Source organism: Alligator mississippiensis, chromosome 1, assembly GCF_030867095.1.
Source record: "Alligator mississippiensis isolate rAllMis1 chromosome 1, rAllMis1, whole genome shotgun sequence".
NCBI classification, from domain to species: Eukaryota; Metazoa; Chordata; order Crocodylia; family Alligatoridae; genus Alligator; species Alligator mississippiensis.
The window spans coordinates 337,167,264-337,185,248 of NC_081824.1; positions in this window are offsets into that span (position 1 = coordinate 337,167,264).

The following is a 17,985-nucleotide window of genomic DNA, read 5'->3' on the forward strand; positions in this document are numbered from 1 at the left end:
GCCAAACCTGAGTTTGCTGCTGTCACGTTCCCCATGCTGGAACCATCCCATGCCCCCAGCTGGATCCAGCTCAGAGCACAACATGAGCTTGACACGCCTGCTTTATATAAAGAGCTCAGAAATCAAATCTTGACATTCCAAATGCATTGACCTGCATGGCCAGATCTACATCCAGTTAGAAAGGTAAAATTTTTGGCTGAGTCTCAGATGGCATTTTTTGCTATTAGGGCTATTTCAGTATGCAATAGCATTGAAATCCCAAGGATGCAGAACAATTTAATATTAAGAGATTTGCACATGACAGTCAAGATGTTATAGAGAACTCACATTTTATAAAGCAACTCATCTTCCTACTGGAATCAACTCTATCTACAGCCAATAACAAAGCTCTGATTGTGTTCTTGCTTGTTGCTCTTTATCCAGGTGCTGATCCCAGCCAGGCATAGAGAAAGCTGGAAGGCATTGCTCTTTATGGTGAAGTAAAGAATATATATATATTGGGTGTTACGCTTTCCTGGCTTATCTGGTCATATTGTTTCACTAGCTCTCATAATTCATTTACATATTCATAAAGATACTCTCTGGCTTCAGTCTGAGAAGCAGCAGTACTCTGTAGAGAAGTGGAAGTCATTCTCCATTGTGACAGACATTTTATAGATAGATAAAATAAAACAATGTTTCCTTTATGGAATCAGATCTATATATCACTTGGAAAAGAGATTCTGTGAAGTCACAAGGGCCTCTCACTCTCATCTCAACAAAAGACTTACTTAGGATCTAAACTCACATTGCTAAATATCACTCCATCAAGTCTACCTTGATCAGGTGATTTTATGGACTTCTGTAAAGGATTTTACAATGACAGCAATATCACTACTGAAGAAGATGTGATAAGACTGAACTCTGTTCTTCCACGTGCTTCAGAATCTCATTGTTCCTTGAGTCTCTCAGAGAGTCCATTGCAGTCTTCAGGGCCTCACCAGATCCACAGAAGCAAGGGTGCCCTTCCTATGGCAGTGGCACTTTGCTAATTACTCTTCTTTCTACCTCTATATTAATCTTATGACCATTCTCTGTATCACATGTAACTCCTCAGAGGCAGCCAGGAAATGACCTTTGGAGACATTACTGCTGGATTAACTTCCTTTCAGATTTCTGTTCAGAAATCCAGTGGCTGTTCTACACTGCTATAGAGAAGGACTGTCTCCTACAGTCCTTACAGGGTAGGACCACACTTGAACTGATAACTTAGAAATGAATTATCCTTCCCTTGAGCTATCCTACCCTCAGTTTCATTTTTAATAGACACAGGTCTTGTCCACTAATTTGGCTGATTCCTCTCTTTATTTTTCATTGACAATATATACTTTTTAACACTTGAAGTATATTTTCCTCTTACTGAAAGAAAAGGATAATTCCCGATTTCCTTTTTCCCACTAATCCATTTTCCTTGGCATTCTCCTCCCCTTTTATCTGTCTACTCATAGTATTCCCAAAGTTAACATTAATTTACATGGCTTATCCAAATGTACTTCATATTTTAAATAGATTAGAACGCTGTTCCTTTGAAGTAGTCATAATGTTTGACAAGAGACTTTTTTTTCTATTTCTCCAGATGAATGTGGTGCCTATGAGTAGTGCTGGGTTCTCTCCTTCTGTTTTTGGGACACATATATAGTTTTATTTTAGAATTCAGGAGGCCAAAATATGTAGTCGAGTTAGTAGCTATGCAGGGTTCCTCCAAGACTGATCAGCTAACCTGCCTTATCCCTGGCCTTGAAGGATGGTCTTCATGGATGTGAGAGGTTTGTAACTTGCTAAAGCAGTAGTTAAGCTATTTTTCTCAAAATGTAGTTTGTGCTGCATGAAAAGATAACTAATTGTCTATCAGGAATGAAGTATAACTACATTTCTGTCATGAGAGAGAGACAGAAAGGAGAGAGGTGCTGTATATTATTAAGCTACTTGATCACATCTGCCTTTTCAAAGGAGAGAGGAGACATTAGCAGCAAACAGAGGAACATTGTCATCTGCAAACATAAATATTTCAGATTTCAGGTACGCTGGGAATGTCATTAATGTAAAAAATTGACAAGAAGGGGCCCTGGAGTCAGCAATGACCGTGGGAGGCACTTCAAGAGACAGAAGAAGGGGTTCTGACAACAAGCACTGTAATAATAATAAACTCCTTTGAAAGCTGTGTAAGAGATAGGTAGAAAACCAGGACAAAGAAACTGCATCATAGTATTAGAGTTTGAGTTTAGAAGAGAAAACTGACACTTCACTGTGCTAAATATTTTTGTTGCTGTGGGTTAAGTAAGTTAGCATCTGTGCCATGCCCTTTATCTAGAGTTGAAAGGAGGTAATCAATAAATTCAAGAACAGCCACGCTAGCTGAGTAGGTAAGGTGAAGAAAAGATGTAGAGGGAGCAATTAGTTAGATATCATTTAGATTTGGGATGGAGAGAGATGATATTGCTTGCCAACAAGGTCATCATACAGAGATTAGTCAGTAGCTCCTGCAACGTGAGGTGTCATTTCCTTGTCAGCTGGAATATTGCCCTGGAAAGACTGGTGAGGCAATAGGAGAAAGGAGGTGAAAAGGTCAGCAATCACTAGGGTTAGGATAAGCAAATTCTTTAGCAAACGCACAAATAAATCAGATGATTTGGGAGTTCTCACTGTTTCCATTTCATTTCCAAAATACTAGTTCTAATTGATTGACATTATATAGGTCTGAAGACTTATTGGGAAAGCTGGAAAATAAAATCTACAAAGCACTAGTGATATATTTAAGTTTAGTCATATGAAATAAGTCTTTTTGACACAGTTGGATTTGGGATGTGATTTTTAACTGCTTGAATGGCTTTGCAGTTGCAGAACAGTTGGTTCTGTTAATACCAACAGAATTGTTAATTATTATTATTTGTTCCAGGAGTGCCCTGAAATCTCTTGCAAATAATGGACTTGTTTTAAACTTGCAATTAAACAAATAAACACAACAATGTATCATGAGACAACTTGTATTTTAGTTTATAATTATTTGTGACAAAACTTCATAGTAAGCCAGTAAATGGATTGTAATATATTTTGCTTTGAAGGCTTAAAGATGTTGGATCTCAGTACTGCACTGCTCTTAAAACTGTGTTGAAAAGTGAGAGTAGACAGATCAAATACAGATTATCATATGGTAGTAAGTGAGGACCATTTATATTATTACATTTCATTGCTTTTCCAACAAATGTTCTGAAAAAAGGTTCATTTCAAATTGTTCCTAATCCATGACAGGAACTCTGGAAAATTTCTCCAGTTTAAAATTTTAGACTGTAATCAATTGCTTGACATTTGATTTTACATATCCAGCTTTCTAACTAAAGAAAAGAAAATATATTTTAAAAGTATGTCTTTATTTGTTTTAATGTTTTGAAATTTACCATGCTAATCAGTATTTTAGAATAATCTTGAAATGTTAACCAGACATTTGTACTCCTTCCCCCCCCCCCCCCTAACTACAAAGAGCACATAAATAGATTCCATGTTTCTTCCCTGGGGGAGAAAAGGGGGTTTCAACTGATACCTACATGACTAGAAAGCCTGGGATCACTCTGTAACACGTAGAGACTTCCAGACTTGATTACATTCACCAAATAAAGATGTTTTTTCTTTACTTATATCCCATTCAGGCAGACATAAACCAAGCATAAGAGATTGTGCAAGGTTCCAACACCTGAAAAGTAATATATGGAGTCAGGATGGAAAGGTAGGCTATGCAGTAGAAATACTGTATTATACAGTCTGACCTGAGTAGTCTAGGATTTTTTTTTTCCAGCTCTATGAATATATGGCTTAAATGAAAAATAATGGTAATAGTTTTATGTAGTAGATGCCTGTACTATGTACTGTGGTTGATTAATATCAAATGTGCTTAATTCAAATAAAAAACTTTGAAGGGGGACTAGAGCAGATCTAAAGAAGCAGCCCCTTCCTTTGGATCTTATATTTTAAAAGACAAGACTTGAATCTAATATTTTCCGCAGAAAAAACAAGCTCAGATTCAGGCAAGATTATTTCACTGAATAAACTCTATAGCTGTTCCCAAAGCAATTGATCACATGGAAGCCAAAAGTAGGAGAAAGATTTACTTCCTCAGTAACTAGTAACATGATTTCATTCAGCATCAGAAGAGATGGACACAGCTGTTTAAGTTGAAATCTAATAAAAGCTATGAGTGGAAATATACGTTCTGATATTCTTCAATTGTACCACAGGCCAGTAAACTGTGCTCTTTTATTATTTGTTTTGCATGCTGCTATAACAATGTTCAGCAATAAGGGCTGTCTTTTGTGTTCCACGCTGGACAGGCAGATAAGACCTCTCTTCCTTCATACACCTTTACTTCAGCAGTAGTGCTGACGCTTTTAGAAATAAGAATAGTCTCAATTTGACTACAATTCCACTATTAAACAGGGTTAGGTTGAGCTAAATTCCCACTTGTGCAGGCATTTACAAGGTTTAAATGGACAAAAAATAGCATGCCCTGTTTTGTTTGCACATGGCACAAAGTTCTGGGTGCTGCACTTTAAGAAGGATGTGGAGAAATTTGAGAGTCCAGAGGAGGGCCACACACATGATTAGAGGCCTAGAGATCAAGACATATGAGGAGAGGCTGAGGGACTTGGGACTGTTCAGCCTGGAGAAGAGAAGACTCAGGGGGACTTGGTTGCAACCTATGGGTATATCAGGGACGTACATCAGGGTTTGGGGGAGCCTATTTACCCCAGGGGAGGACAAGAAATAATGGGCACAAGCTGACTGAAGATCGCTTCTGGCTAGACATAAGGAAAAACTTCTTTACAAGCCAAGTGCCAAAGGTTTGGAACAGGCTCCCCCCTGAAGTGATACAGTCATCCACCCTAGCCATCTTCAAAAAACATCTTGACACCCAACTTGCTGGGATCATTTGATCCCAGCAGTCTTTCCTGCCCATGTGCAAGGTGCTGGATCAATGATCTGTAAAGTCCCTTTCAGCCCCTAACAACTATGAAACTATAAAGTGAGTTCACCTCAGGAGGTGAACTAACTTAGACTGAGAAAAGGCTGACCCAATCTGGCAAATGCCTGCATACATTTGCAGCACAGTTTTAGGGCTGGGAAAGCCTATTCAGTGGCCCCAGCCCTAGGACTGTGCTGTTCCATACCCCTCCTTTTACCACAACCCTGGCCAGACTATTTTTAGTCTCCCCAAGCTCTGTCCCTGGACTGGGCAACCTCCTTTCCCTGCTTCTCACAATTCCCCCTCCCCTCACCCCTGGACCCTGTGTCCAATGCTAAACAGAGCAAAAGAATCACTTCCCTTGATTTGCAGGTGACATTCCTGTTAATATAGCCCAATTTGCTCTTGGCCTTTTTTGCAACAAGAGCACACTGTTGACCATATTCTGCTTATGGTCCATAGTAACCCCCAGGTCCTTCTCTGCAGTACTTTGCACTTATTCCATCCCAAGTGTGGGATTTTGTGCTTGTTCTTCTTGAATTTCATCTAGCTAATTATGGACCATTTTTCCAGTCTATCTGGGTCATTCTGGATCCTAACCGTGCCCTACAGAGTGTCTACAACTCCATCCAATTTGGTGACTTCCATAATTCTACAGAACAATTCTACAGAAAGAAAGGAAAAGGAAAAGATAGCTGACTATTTTTTTTTCATTTCCTACAGCATACGAGTTTGTGATCAATCACTAAACTGAAAAAAAAATAGTGTACACTTTACACTGTCAGGTTTTTAAACTTCTTCTTACCTTTTTAATCCTGGTTTAGTACTGTGATCATTTTATACATTGGTCACCCTCTTGGTCACAATAATGTGCAGTATCTGTCTTTACAGCCTAATTGTGACCATACATACAGTGCTGGCATAACAAGGTCCCTGATCTAGCTCATCACCTTGCTCCAATCTCCTTACCCTTGTTTCTGGACAATCTGGGTCCTTCCCCCATTGCTTATTTTTGCCTGCCACAACTTGATGTTATAGTTTCATAAGAAGGCTGCCCACAGGAGGCGTATGTTTGCCCCAAACCTGCCAATCATTATCTGCACCTAATGGGGTGGGCAGCCATTTTTTTTTAAGTCTTGCTTTGCCAATATGAGTCTGTTCACAGGAGATGGGAAGGCCCTGGATTCTCTCCACCTCTCAGTAATGGAGCAGGGGCCCCGTTATACTAATATCAGATGATCTTTATTTTTTTTTACATTGTTTAAGATTAGCTGGGATCGTGTAGTTCATCACTGTCTTTAGGGAACTACCTGATTATTTAAGTAAATATTGATAAGTTCATATTAACGTATCCACAAAAGTATAACTACTTTCACTCCTGGTGATATCACTAACATAACCTATTTTAATCAAACAAAAAAACCCACAGATATCATCATTTTGGAAAATGCAGTTTTCATATGTTTATATTTCGTAAAAAGACCAAAAAAAAAATGTTTAAATAGTAAAATATAACAGAGTATTGGAAAAGCCACTAAAAGAGAATGGTGATGATCTGAAGTAATTTTTAATTCAGATTCCCAGCTTTCAAAGTAAATTCACAATCCTAGCTATGAGAACAATTCAGATCATTCTGCTGAGTACATTAATAAAAGACACAATCCATAGATGAAGGAATTCATGAGGCTTGATAGCAGGGAAAAATCCACAAAGAGGAAATAATATAATGAAGAGCAAAAAAGCTTATTTAGTGAGTAAGACAGGCAAGGACATTTCTGGCATTTGCCCATCAGTAATGACGCATATCCTGAAAAGTTTTTAAAGCATGAAAATATGAAGAAGGAAGATAGATAAACAGCACAGATGCCCTTTGTCCCTCAATACAAAACAATTGCTTATGAGAAAATTGCCATTGTTGATCAATTTAACCCAGAGGTCTAAAGAGAGTGGAATATGACCTTTGAATTCAGCCAGATATTTTAAATCACAAAGGTACTCCCTGATACAAATTGCCATAGTACACAGCACCCAAGTAAGGTCTTCTTTACAATTTAAATACCACTTGTCCTCTATAAAGAAAGATGTACAAGCAAGTATTCACAGAAATGGCCACAGAGATAAATAAACGTACCAGAATGAAACAGGTCAGCTACCCATATTAGCAGCAGTTTGAAGTGACTCACAGAAAGGGCCAGAGAAGCCATGACTATACAGATCACATGGCTCAAACCCACTGTACAGAGAGGTTGAGGTGGTCAAAGACAACTAGTATATCGAAGCTGGATTAGCAGCCCTAGCTGAATTGTTCTGCAACTCAATTAGCTGACCTGCAGGTTAGCAAAATGGATTCCATTTCCAGCAACCCCCACTGAATTCGCCCATGCAAAGCCTGTTTACTCAGGCCTGGAGTCAAGATGGGAGGGAATTTTACCCATAAACAGACTGAAGGCTTTGCATATTTGTAAACAGAGTGAAAAAGGAGAATCTGGAAGATCATTCTGTTTGCTCGCATAACTATTAAACCCTCATGGAATTTTATGTCTCTCCCTGAATTCATTGGAAAAAGGAAGCATTCAATGAGAAAATTGAATAAAAACAAACATTTTCTGATAGGATTACAGCATCAAAAGTGCATGTGTTCCACATGTTTTTATTTCTTGTTAAATTAGAAAACATATCTTTGCTTGATGTATCCTGTAGGGCACAAAGCCAGAGTTACTATTATACCATTTTTTGCTTCATAAAGAATTTCATTTAAACTATGAACCTTGTGATAGGTAATTATATGCAGGAAGCAGAGCACATATGAATTTTATATTTATGATCTACACTGAGGTCACAATTTAAATTCCAAAAAGTGCCTTCAGAAATACCAGTTAGTATGTCGTTTTTATTTTAATTGCATTTCCTCCCCTCTGGTACAGCATGATCAACTGAAATCAGAACATATGTTTTAGGTAACATATTTAGAATCTAGCAATAAACTGTTAGCATCCATATAAACATTTTGCCCATTTGCAATGCTGATAGCAGAGAAAGGGCAAGATGGCGAGAGGTGCCAATGGACCCTTTTTGACCAGAAAGAGAATATTGTGAAATTTTTCACATGGTATTCACAACTGTTCCTAATGAAATGTTTGAGCATTCTTCAGACAGACTGCAAATTGTATATGGTTTTATTTAAAACAAAAGGTTATGATTTTTTTTTAATTGCCCAAATCTTTTACAGTAATGTACAAGAAATGTGTTATTTTTTTACAGCTATAATTAAGTGGTAGTAGCATATCCACATGGTAGTGTACAAAAAGTTGGCCTTGAGAACCCTGTTGTTCTTAGATAACAGAGAACCCAGAGTAAAAATCTTTCCTGATCAGTTGGTGTAAGACCTATTTTCTACTGAAATTGCACTTAAACTAATGTGGGACTAAATAGATGACTGGCCTTCATCTGGCCCTCCTCACAGGGGTCAATATTTAATCCTGTAATTACACTGGGGACTAGAGTCTTCTGCATATCCACAAAGCAACTACAACATTGGCAGCAGTAGCAGACTTTTTCCCACCATCAAACCAATGTGTTTTTACTCTGGCCTGTAGCCACCAGCTGTAAAGACAAGAGAGTTCAGTCTATGGTAACTTCTTGTTGAATTTGATGACAAGTTTATGAATTGTGGGACTATACATTTATTAGGAAATGCAAGGAAGCCACCTATACAGGAGTTCATGCAAGTCACTGGACAGAATAGCTGGTCAGAAATCTACATTTTTAAAAAATTTGGATAAAAATACTTTTCCCCCTGTTTTATGATCACTTCTACTATATAGGTACCAGATGTTCACAACTCAGACACCACTAATTGGATTTGCCTAGAATTGAAAAATCTCCCTAACTTATTAGTCCCCTAAGCCATCTATTCCCCATCATACTTTCATCATTTACATTATAATGCACAAAATGTTTGATTGACTTAACACAGATAAACTCATATGCTTAAGCCTAGATAGGAAACCTGTCAGTGGACTTAGCTGAAGCTAGACTGATCTACACAACCTGATGAAGTAGTCCAAAGTGTCAAATGTAAATTAGAAAGGGTTCTATCTTCACTTGACAGTTATAGAGGTTTTAATCCAATTCTACTTTTGCTTGTTTGATTTCTGACATAAAGGAAATATTGTATCTTACTGGGGTTTGGGGGGGGAGGGGGATTGGGCTGTTGCAATCAGCTGGTATACCAAAGCTTTATAATTCCAGAGTAAAGTATCTATGTGATAATTAAAAAAAATAACTCAGAACAGAAATAAGCTTCCACTGGGTGTGTCTACACATGCATTTACTCTGGCCTAAGTTTACTTTGGTGTAAGCATTTGAGGCCAGGCATCTACCCATGGAGGGATTAGGGAATAGATTTGCACTGTTTCCTGCAGGTCTGCAATGGGCCCCTGCCGCCACCTGGGGGAGCTCTAGGCTCCAGCTGAAGCTGCCAGCTTCTGGCAGCCATCTTCAAAAGCCAGCTCCTCTATCTGCTCACTGGCCAGCCCCTTCCTTGCCCAGGAGCAGCATGCCCGGTATAGGGGCAGCACGCAGCAGCTCTCTCCTTGCCCACTCTGCCTCCCTGTGCCATGGCTGCTCCAGCCCCTGCCCCTGTCAGCAAAACCAGAACTCTAGGCTCCTGCTGGCCATGGGGCTGACTCTGCTGGCCCAGCAGGCCCTCCACCACCCAGGCCCCAGGAAAGCTGCACGCTCACCAGGGGGGACTTGGGTACTGGGTGCAGGAGGTCCTGGCTGACCACCTCCTCCAGCACTCCCCACTCCAGCTCACCTGCACTGCTAACTACAGAACCCGAACCCCACCTGCCCACCCCCTGCACCAGACTCACTGTAGACACGTCAGAAGAATAAGTCTTTATTTTCCTCACATCAAACAGACCCCCTCCCTCATCAACAAATGGAGTCCCTCCATCACCCACCAACAACTCCCCCCCAACCCCTTCCCTGGGCAAATTATTTACAAAGTGATTTTAAGCGCCTAGAGTGGGGTGGGTGTGCCTAGGGGCACAGCCTGGGGGAAAATGGCTAGCACCCTGACCTCTGGCCATTCCCCTGCAGGTCCAGATGTTGCGGTGAGTGTGGTGGGTGGGGGGCTTGCCCAGAGGCAACAGTGGTCAGTGCTCCTCCAGTGTAGGTGGTTCCCTCTCTGGTTGGTGGAGTCCAGGCCCAGCAGGACTGGCATGCAGTCCTGGTGCCGCAGCTCCATGATTGCATGGAGACAGGGTGAGGGGTGTGGCTGGGCCTAGGTTGGGGGGCTGGCTGGCTGCAGACCCAGGGTGGGGGCTGAGCCAGAGGCTCCTGGTGGCTGAAGGCACCACAGGCTGGGGCCTGCTGTTGTGCAGCAGGTGGCTGTCAGGGGGTGTGCAGCTCTAGGCTCAGGGACTGGGCAGCAGGCAGTATGAACACAACCACAGAAGCCAGAACAGTGCCCAGCACCCGATCGTCACCATCTGGTAATCCTGCCCATCCCAGGATGATATTCTTCTCCTGCAGCACCCAGAGATGCTCATGCTCCAGGGTCAGGAGCTCAGCCCAGAACTTCCGGTCTCCCCGGTCTAGCTCCAACTCTTGCTGGTCCCATGCCTCTTTGAGCCGGTTCCATGCATTCTCATAGGTAACGTCCTCTGTCCGCCACGCTTATGCATCCTCTGCACACTCCTCTGAAACTGCCACCAGCCACTGGAGGAGGACAGTGAAGTCCATTGTTCACCTCTGGCAGAGCCAGTGCACCTGCAGTACCCCAGTTGTGGGTGGCAGCAACCCTGAGGCCGCATCCTCACTGCCAAGTGTGGCCCATCCCCCATGTCTAGCTGCAGGACCTGCAGAGCCATAAGACAGAAGCTTTTTATGAAAGTTTTTCAACATTTAAGAGATAAGATGTTCTGTACCAGGGGCCATAAGCTGCCTGACCTCAGATCAGGGGGTCGGGCATGAACAGGTGCTGAGGGACCATGGTTAGTCAACCAGGCAGGCCCAGGTTGAGCTCCCCATCCCTGTGCACTTCCCTGGGACTGGTAGGCCACAGGGTGCTGGCCACAGGCAGCCTGCCTGCCCTGCCCCATTCCCAGGCAGGATAGGCCAGGCTCCTGGCAGCACCTGTTGCCATGGCTCCAGATCCTGCTGTCCCACCTCCACTCACCTCTGGCAGGCCAACTGCTCTGCTGTGCTGCCACCCAGCCCACAGCTCCTGGGCTTGGGGGCATGGGGCTCCCAAACAACTGGAATGAGGAGCTGCCCATGCCCCTGCTTTCCCACTGGAGGCCTCTCTGGGGAGGCACTTTGGGGCCCATCCCACCACACCACCACTACATCCTGAGCGTGCCCCTGCTGTGCATGCCCCAGGTGGTGCATGATGAGCTGTTTGCAGAGGCCGATGGATGCCCAACCCACTATGTCCTGCCTCCACTGATCTTCATGGTGCCCTTGGTGCACCTGCACTCTTGGTATGGGACCGTGAGCTACAATGGTTCAGGGGCAAGCCTGGGCTGCCCTGCAACCTTCACCCCCACCTGGAGGGCTACCTGTAGCTGCACTACATGTCCCTGCCCCCCACTGCCAAGGAGGCTGCTGGTATTGACATTTTGCTTGGTATGTGAGGACCATTGCCACCCAGCTGCGGGGGCACAGGCTGCTCAATAAAGTTCGGCACTGTGTCTCACCTCTCTGTGTGCTCTGGGGAGGAATGCAGGGCCAAGAGAATGCAGGTGAGTTGGGTGGGAAGGCAAGGCAGAGGGAGGGTCAGGGGCCAGAAGCTAGGGGCAGGGACAGAGGCAGGGGATGGGGGTGAGGGTTCTCTCCCCAGTGTGGGGCTTACTGTGTGGCTGGGGCTGGCAAGGCTGGCAGCTTGGCATGGTCCTGCATGTTGGTAATGGTGTGCAGCTGCAGCTGGTGTCCTTGGGCCATGGGGCATGCCATGCAGGCACTCAGCCAGGGACCCTTCCCATGGAAGAGCTGGTGCTGCTAGTGGCCAATGGTGGCATGGCCAGCCACACCTCATTTTGCCCTGGGGATGTCCAGCTGGTGAGACATGCGCTGGTCAGGGCTCCCCGAGCTGCAGATGAAAACTGAAGCTAGGGAGCTGGGCAGCACAAGGCGTTGCATGCTGGAGGGTCCCCCCTCTGGTTACATGTCACCAGAGGTGCCAAGCCAGGGTGGGGGCTCAGTCAGGCCACCCATGCTGCTAAAGATAGCAAGGCCTCAGCCTGTGTCCCAAGGCACAAGAATGTCCATCAGTTGTCACATAAAGGACATGAATTTGCAGGCAAAGCTGGACCAATGATTGTGGTCAGTCATGGTGACCCGCTGTACCCACAAGGACTTGAGCTTTATGTAACACTGCTGCACCAACCAGTTGTGCCTGTGCTCCTGCATCTGGCCTGACAGGGCCTCATAAATGTGGGTGTTAGAGCACCTGCCCCACTCAAATTGATGCAGCATTTCTGCCTCACCCCACAGCACCATGAGGTTGCCAGTCTCCTCCTGGATCCAGTTGGGGCCCCAAACAGAGGGCACGAGAGTGCAGGCATGTGTGGTCACAGGCCTGGACGAGGAGGATGCCATGTTGGGTCCCACAACAGTTCTCTGGGCCCCTGTGCAACTGTCCCTGTGTTGCCAGCCCTTGGGCAGATGCCAGTAGTGCCCAGTGCAGGGGCATAGCATGGGACTGGCAGCCATGCAGCAGAGGCAATGAACTGCAGCACCTGCAGGCACAGGGCATGCTGCTGGGGTGTGCTGCAGGTAGGTGGTGCTGGCCCTGCTGCCCAGAAGCTGCCTACAAGTGGCCCTGGGGGGCTGACAGGCCTGGCCAGATGCTGCAGTAGCCTGCAGCACCCTGCTGGCCCCAACGGCACTGCCCTGGCAACTGCAAGGCAGTGCAGTGCCAAGTAGAGCTGGAGTGCTGTCAGGTGAGCACAGGTAGCCTGTGACCTGCCCAGGGGGACACACAGGGCCTGCCATGCCCTCAAACTCCCTGGTGAGTATGCCCCAGGGCTCAAAATGTCCTCAGGCTTTTATAGCCTGCAGACAGGGGCCAGCCCAGCCCTGATAGTGGCAGCCCAGCCCTGATCCAGGAGAGACTCCTAGACTGCAGCCTCAAGCTGTCCCCCTAGTGGCTGGGCAGACCCAGAAACAAACTTGCTCATGGGCTGGGTCTATACGTGCAGCACTGTGCATTAACTAATACCCCTAAATGTGCTACTTGCATTTGCAAGTAGCAAATTTAAGTGGGATTAAGGGTTTTTACTACGCAATAAACACACATGTGTAGACACACACGCTTACTGTACAGTAAACTATGCTTATGTGTAGTACCATGTCTAATGTAGACTTGCTCACTGTCATACATCTGAGAGTTTATTGTGAAAAAGGTTCACCTACCATCACATCTTCATCAAAAGAATTTCTCGCTCTTTTTAGTGACATGGAGAAAACTGCACCTGGGAATAAAAATATTTCCACAAATGGAAACGCTTGTTAACTCTTTTAAATAATTTATAAACACTTCTGAGACATTAGTCATTATCTAAATAATGTGATTTTAATAACAGGAAACTTAGTCAAATATAAGCTCCTGATTCTGGAAACCTTTCCTGACGTAAGCAGTCCTTACTAATGTGAGTAATCCCTTTGAAATTTACAATTTCTCCTTGCCCTATAATCCAACCCCAAACAATAGTTACAGATGTGGGGAGAGAGGTCAGGAGTTGTGGCAATAAAACAGACCTTAATCAAAATAGTACTCAGCGGAAGAAAGCCTCTCCTTCAGTAATCTTGATCTGACCCTATATGTTAGTAGTAACAGGAGGAAAGTGAGAGCTACAATTATAGAATAATTCTGAACAATAATTAGATTCATAGACAATAAATAATAAGATCAATTCTCAAAAGACTGCTTTACTATAAATGTGAAATTAGAGCAGTTTGACATTCTTTTCTAAAAGAAAGTTAAAACATCAAAAAAAATGTTCATGAAGGTTTATTTAAAATTATTTCTTTTTCAATGAGAAATCATGAATAAGTCTAGTGTTTTCCTCTCATTTTTCCTTCTGTTCTGCCAGGTGAAAAGAAAAATGTAGAAAAAGCCAGAGAAATGGGAGAGGAAAAATGATCAAGAAATCAGAAGCCAACAATCTATTTGGTAGCGTTGAAGTGATAAGCAGGGATCCTGGTTTTCTCTGATTAAAAAAAATCCCAAATTTTTGGTTTAAAAAATGTACTATAATACTATGTTATATATATATATATATATATATATATATATATATATATATATATATATATATATATATATTAGTGGTTTTTCATTTTAATCATGGAAAAATGTGGATTTTGGGTTACTTTTTTTAATCCAAAAAATGAGATCAGAGAAAACCAGGATCCCTGGTAATTAATGAGGGAGAACTGAGGAAGGGTACTGTGATACCTGAAAACTTGTCTATATCTATCCCAAATAAACAAGATATCACCCACAATAATTCTTGCCTCTTGAAACTTTTTTAGAATTTTGTTTTGAAAGAAGAAAAAAGATTGTTTTAGATTTCATTGTAATCAATTACCATTTTAAACTACCCTTCCTCTACAGTGAAGAGAATTTGAACTCTTTCTACTCCCGCATTAGTCTTCATGACAGTTGTTGTGGTAAGCTGTACTCCATTAGTAAAAGGCGTGCAGTTCACTTTTGGGAGAACTAAGTCAGAGCCTTCATGAGAGCATTCTTATTGTGCGCTTGCAGTCTACACAACGTTGAGAATATACGGAAGTCACAGTGACACAGCTGGATTCTAAGTAATCATGGTTATAAACTAAGTAAAAATATATAAGGCTTAATTGTGTAAGTACACTGATGGTCTGGCAAATTTCCTATGACTTCTGCAGTAGAAAACAGGGAGCCCATTAGAGGGCTCCCAAACTATTCAGAGGGCCATTATACAGTTCCTATATGATTTAGTTCTATCAAAGTTAAATTGATGATAACTTTTCATGTAATATGTCATGGGACTCCATAACAGATGCTGTACTGAAATCTAAATATGTGACTCTCATTGCATTACTATCACTGACTCATATTGTAATTATCTTAGTAAAAGCAGTCAAGTCTGACTTGCAAAAGCACTTATAGGATTGAGCCTAGATAAGCAGCAATTTTCCTTTAATATTTTTTCCTTTATTTTACCAGGGAAGATAGTTGGCACACCTTTATTTAATGGCAGGATGGGTCTATTGCCTGCATGCCTTCTGCCATGCAGGATCAAATATTTTGTGATCAGTCATACCACCACTACTTGCCAGTGCAGAGGATCCCAGGATCATGATCCCAAGTTCCCTCTGTACCAGCAAGTAAAAAGCCAGGTACCTGATGAATTAATGCAGTCCCAAGGCTGGGACCCACAGTCAGTGATTCCAGCTCTTGGATTACACAGGCGTTTCAAACTTGTTCCAGTGTGATCTTGGGCCTGGGTCCACCCATCAGCTGATTGTGGGTTCCAGCCTCAGGACTGGTTCCAGAACCCTGTCATGTAGCTGGTCCTGTCATTGGACCAGAACCTTGTTATGGTGGAGAGGCTTGTGTGCTCCAATGACTCTCTGAGCTATATCATTTGGAATCTTGTACTCCTGGTAGGGTCTCCCCTGGTGAACAGGTTTGAGGCGAGGTCCCAGACTAAGCATGGTCCAAATTCCTGAAGTGGACCAGGCATACTTGAGGACCTGCTAGTTCTCTGCATCTGTGAAGGTGGATGAGGGCTGCAGTGTGATGGAGGTCTCCAGTTTTCTGGGATATCCTTGCCACCAGGTTCAGGGATCCTGTGTGTCAAGTTTGTGTGGCTGTCGCTTGTGCACCGGATTCCCCATGTTAAAAGATATCACACACAGGCTTCTGTCAGGGATGTTATCATCTTCCACAAACCAAGTCCTGCAGCAATGGGCAAGTGGCAGTGGGGACAAGAACAATGATCTCTGGGAGCCTCTAGTCATAAATCTGAACATATGCAGTGCTCTTGTGATTTTTGTTTTCTATTTACTGAGAGAAGTACAATTTGGCAGCTGCAGCTGTGACTGAGCAGATCCCCTCTGAGCTGTGACTCAGAATCAGATCCCCTCTCCTCACCCTGAATGCAAAAGTAGCTACAAAAAGTGCCCTAAATATAGGCTGTCTCAAACTCCCCTGGATCAATTTCCTCATCCACTGGGATAACTCTACCTGCAGCCAAAACCAACAAAATAAAATACTGAAATTCAGCATATGGAATGTCTGCACTCTCATGGACTCCCCGATCAGTAAGTGTCCTGAAAAAAGGACCACCATAGTAGCTAAAGAATTTGCAAGATACGACATCAACATTGCTCCCCTAAGCGAGACCCACTGGGCACATGAAGGCCAACTGAAAGAAAAAGGAGGTGGCTACACCTTTTTTTTGGAAAGGAAAGTCACCTGAAGAGAGGCACATTCACAGGGTTGGCTTTGCCATCAAGAACAAGATTGTCAGTCAGTTTTCAGAACTCCCTATGGGTATTAATGAAAGCCTTATGATTGCCTCAAGCTCAGTAACAACCAGTATGCTATAGTTGTTAGTGCATATGCCCCCACACTTAATGATGAAGAAGTCGACAAGGAACACTTCTACTGTGCTCTTGGCACAGTCCTGACTGCTACTGCCAAGGAAGACAAGCTTATCCTCATGGGTGACTTCAACCCAAGAGTTGGGCGAAACTCTGAACTCTGGAGTGGCACCATTGGGAAAGAGGGGGTGGGCAAAGTCAATTCCAAAGGTATCCTCCTCCTCAGCAAATGTGCAGAGCATGACTTGCTCATCATGAATACTATCTTCAGAAAGAGTGACAAATATAAGACCACTTGGAAACACCCGCACTCCAATCACTGGCACCTTCTTGACTATATTATTGTCAGAACCTGTGATCATACCAATGTCCATATCACCTAAGTCCTGAGAGGAACAGCTGACTGTTGGACAGATCACTGTTTAGTCAGATCAATCATGGACATGTGGCTTGCACCACAACATTGTAAACAACTGCAAAGATTTAACATTAAGACACTCCAAGACCAAGATACATATGAAACTTTTCAGCCATGCCTTGCTGAGACTATGACCTACCTGATGACATCAAGGACATCCAGGCACATTGGGAGGATTTTAAAAATGTTATTCCAAAGGGATGCAGTGAATCAACTAGATACTCTATTTACCACCACCAAGACTGGTTTGATGAAAATAATGAGGAAATTCTAGCATTTATCCATCAGAAGAGAGCCACATTTTTCAGTTGGCAATATGAACCCTCCAACCAGCAAAAATGAGAGGCTTACCATCAACTTAAAGCTGTAGTTCAGAGGAGGTTATGAGACGTCAAGAACCAGTGGTGGCAAGTGAAGGCCATGGAGATCCAGAGTTTCACTGATCAACATGATGAGAAGCTTCTTTCAGGCAATAAAAGCTATCCACAGGCCACATTCCAATGACCCAACCCCCTTGCAATTCCAGGACAGCTCCATCCTTCTCATGGATAATGTGTCCATCAAACAATGCTGGAAAAATGCATTTCTCAGATTCATAGTTGAGTAGAATCATGGTCTCAGCTGCCACCAGTGAGTCCATTCCTCAACACCCAGTAATATAATCTCTTGCTGATCCCCTATCCTTTAAGGAAGTCTGGTGAGCCATCACTCATACCAAAAACAAAAAGGTGCCAAGACCAGATGAAATTTCCACAGGGGTCTTCAAAGCTGGTGGAATAGTACTAACACAAGAACTTCACCAATTTCTCATCAAAATATGGATTAATGAGGAAGCTCCACCTGACTTAAAGAATACCAAAACTGCAATTATCTTCAAGAAAGGGGATGAGTCAGTGTGTGGGAACTACCAAGGCATTGCCCTCCTCTCTCTGTTGCCAAGAAGGTTCTTACTCACATCCTTCTGAATCGC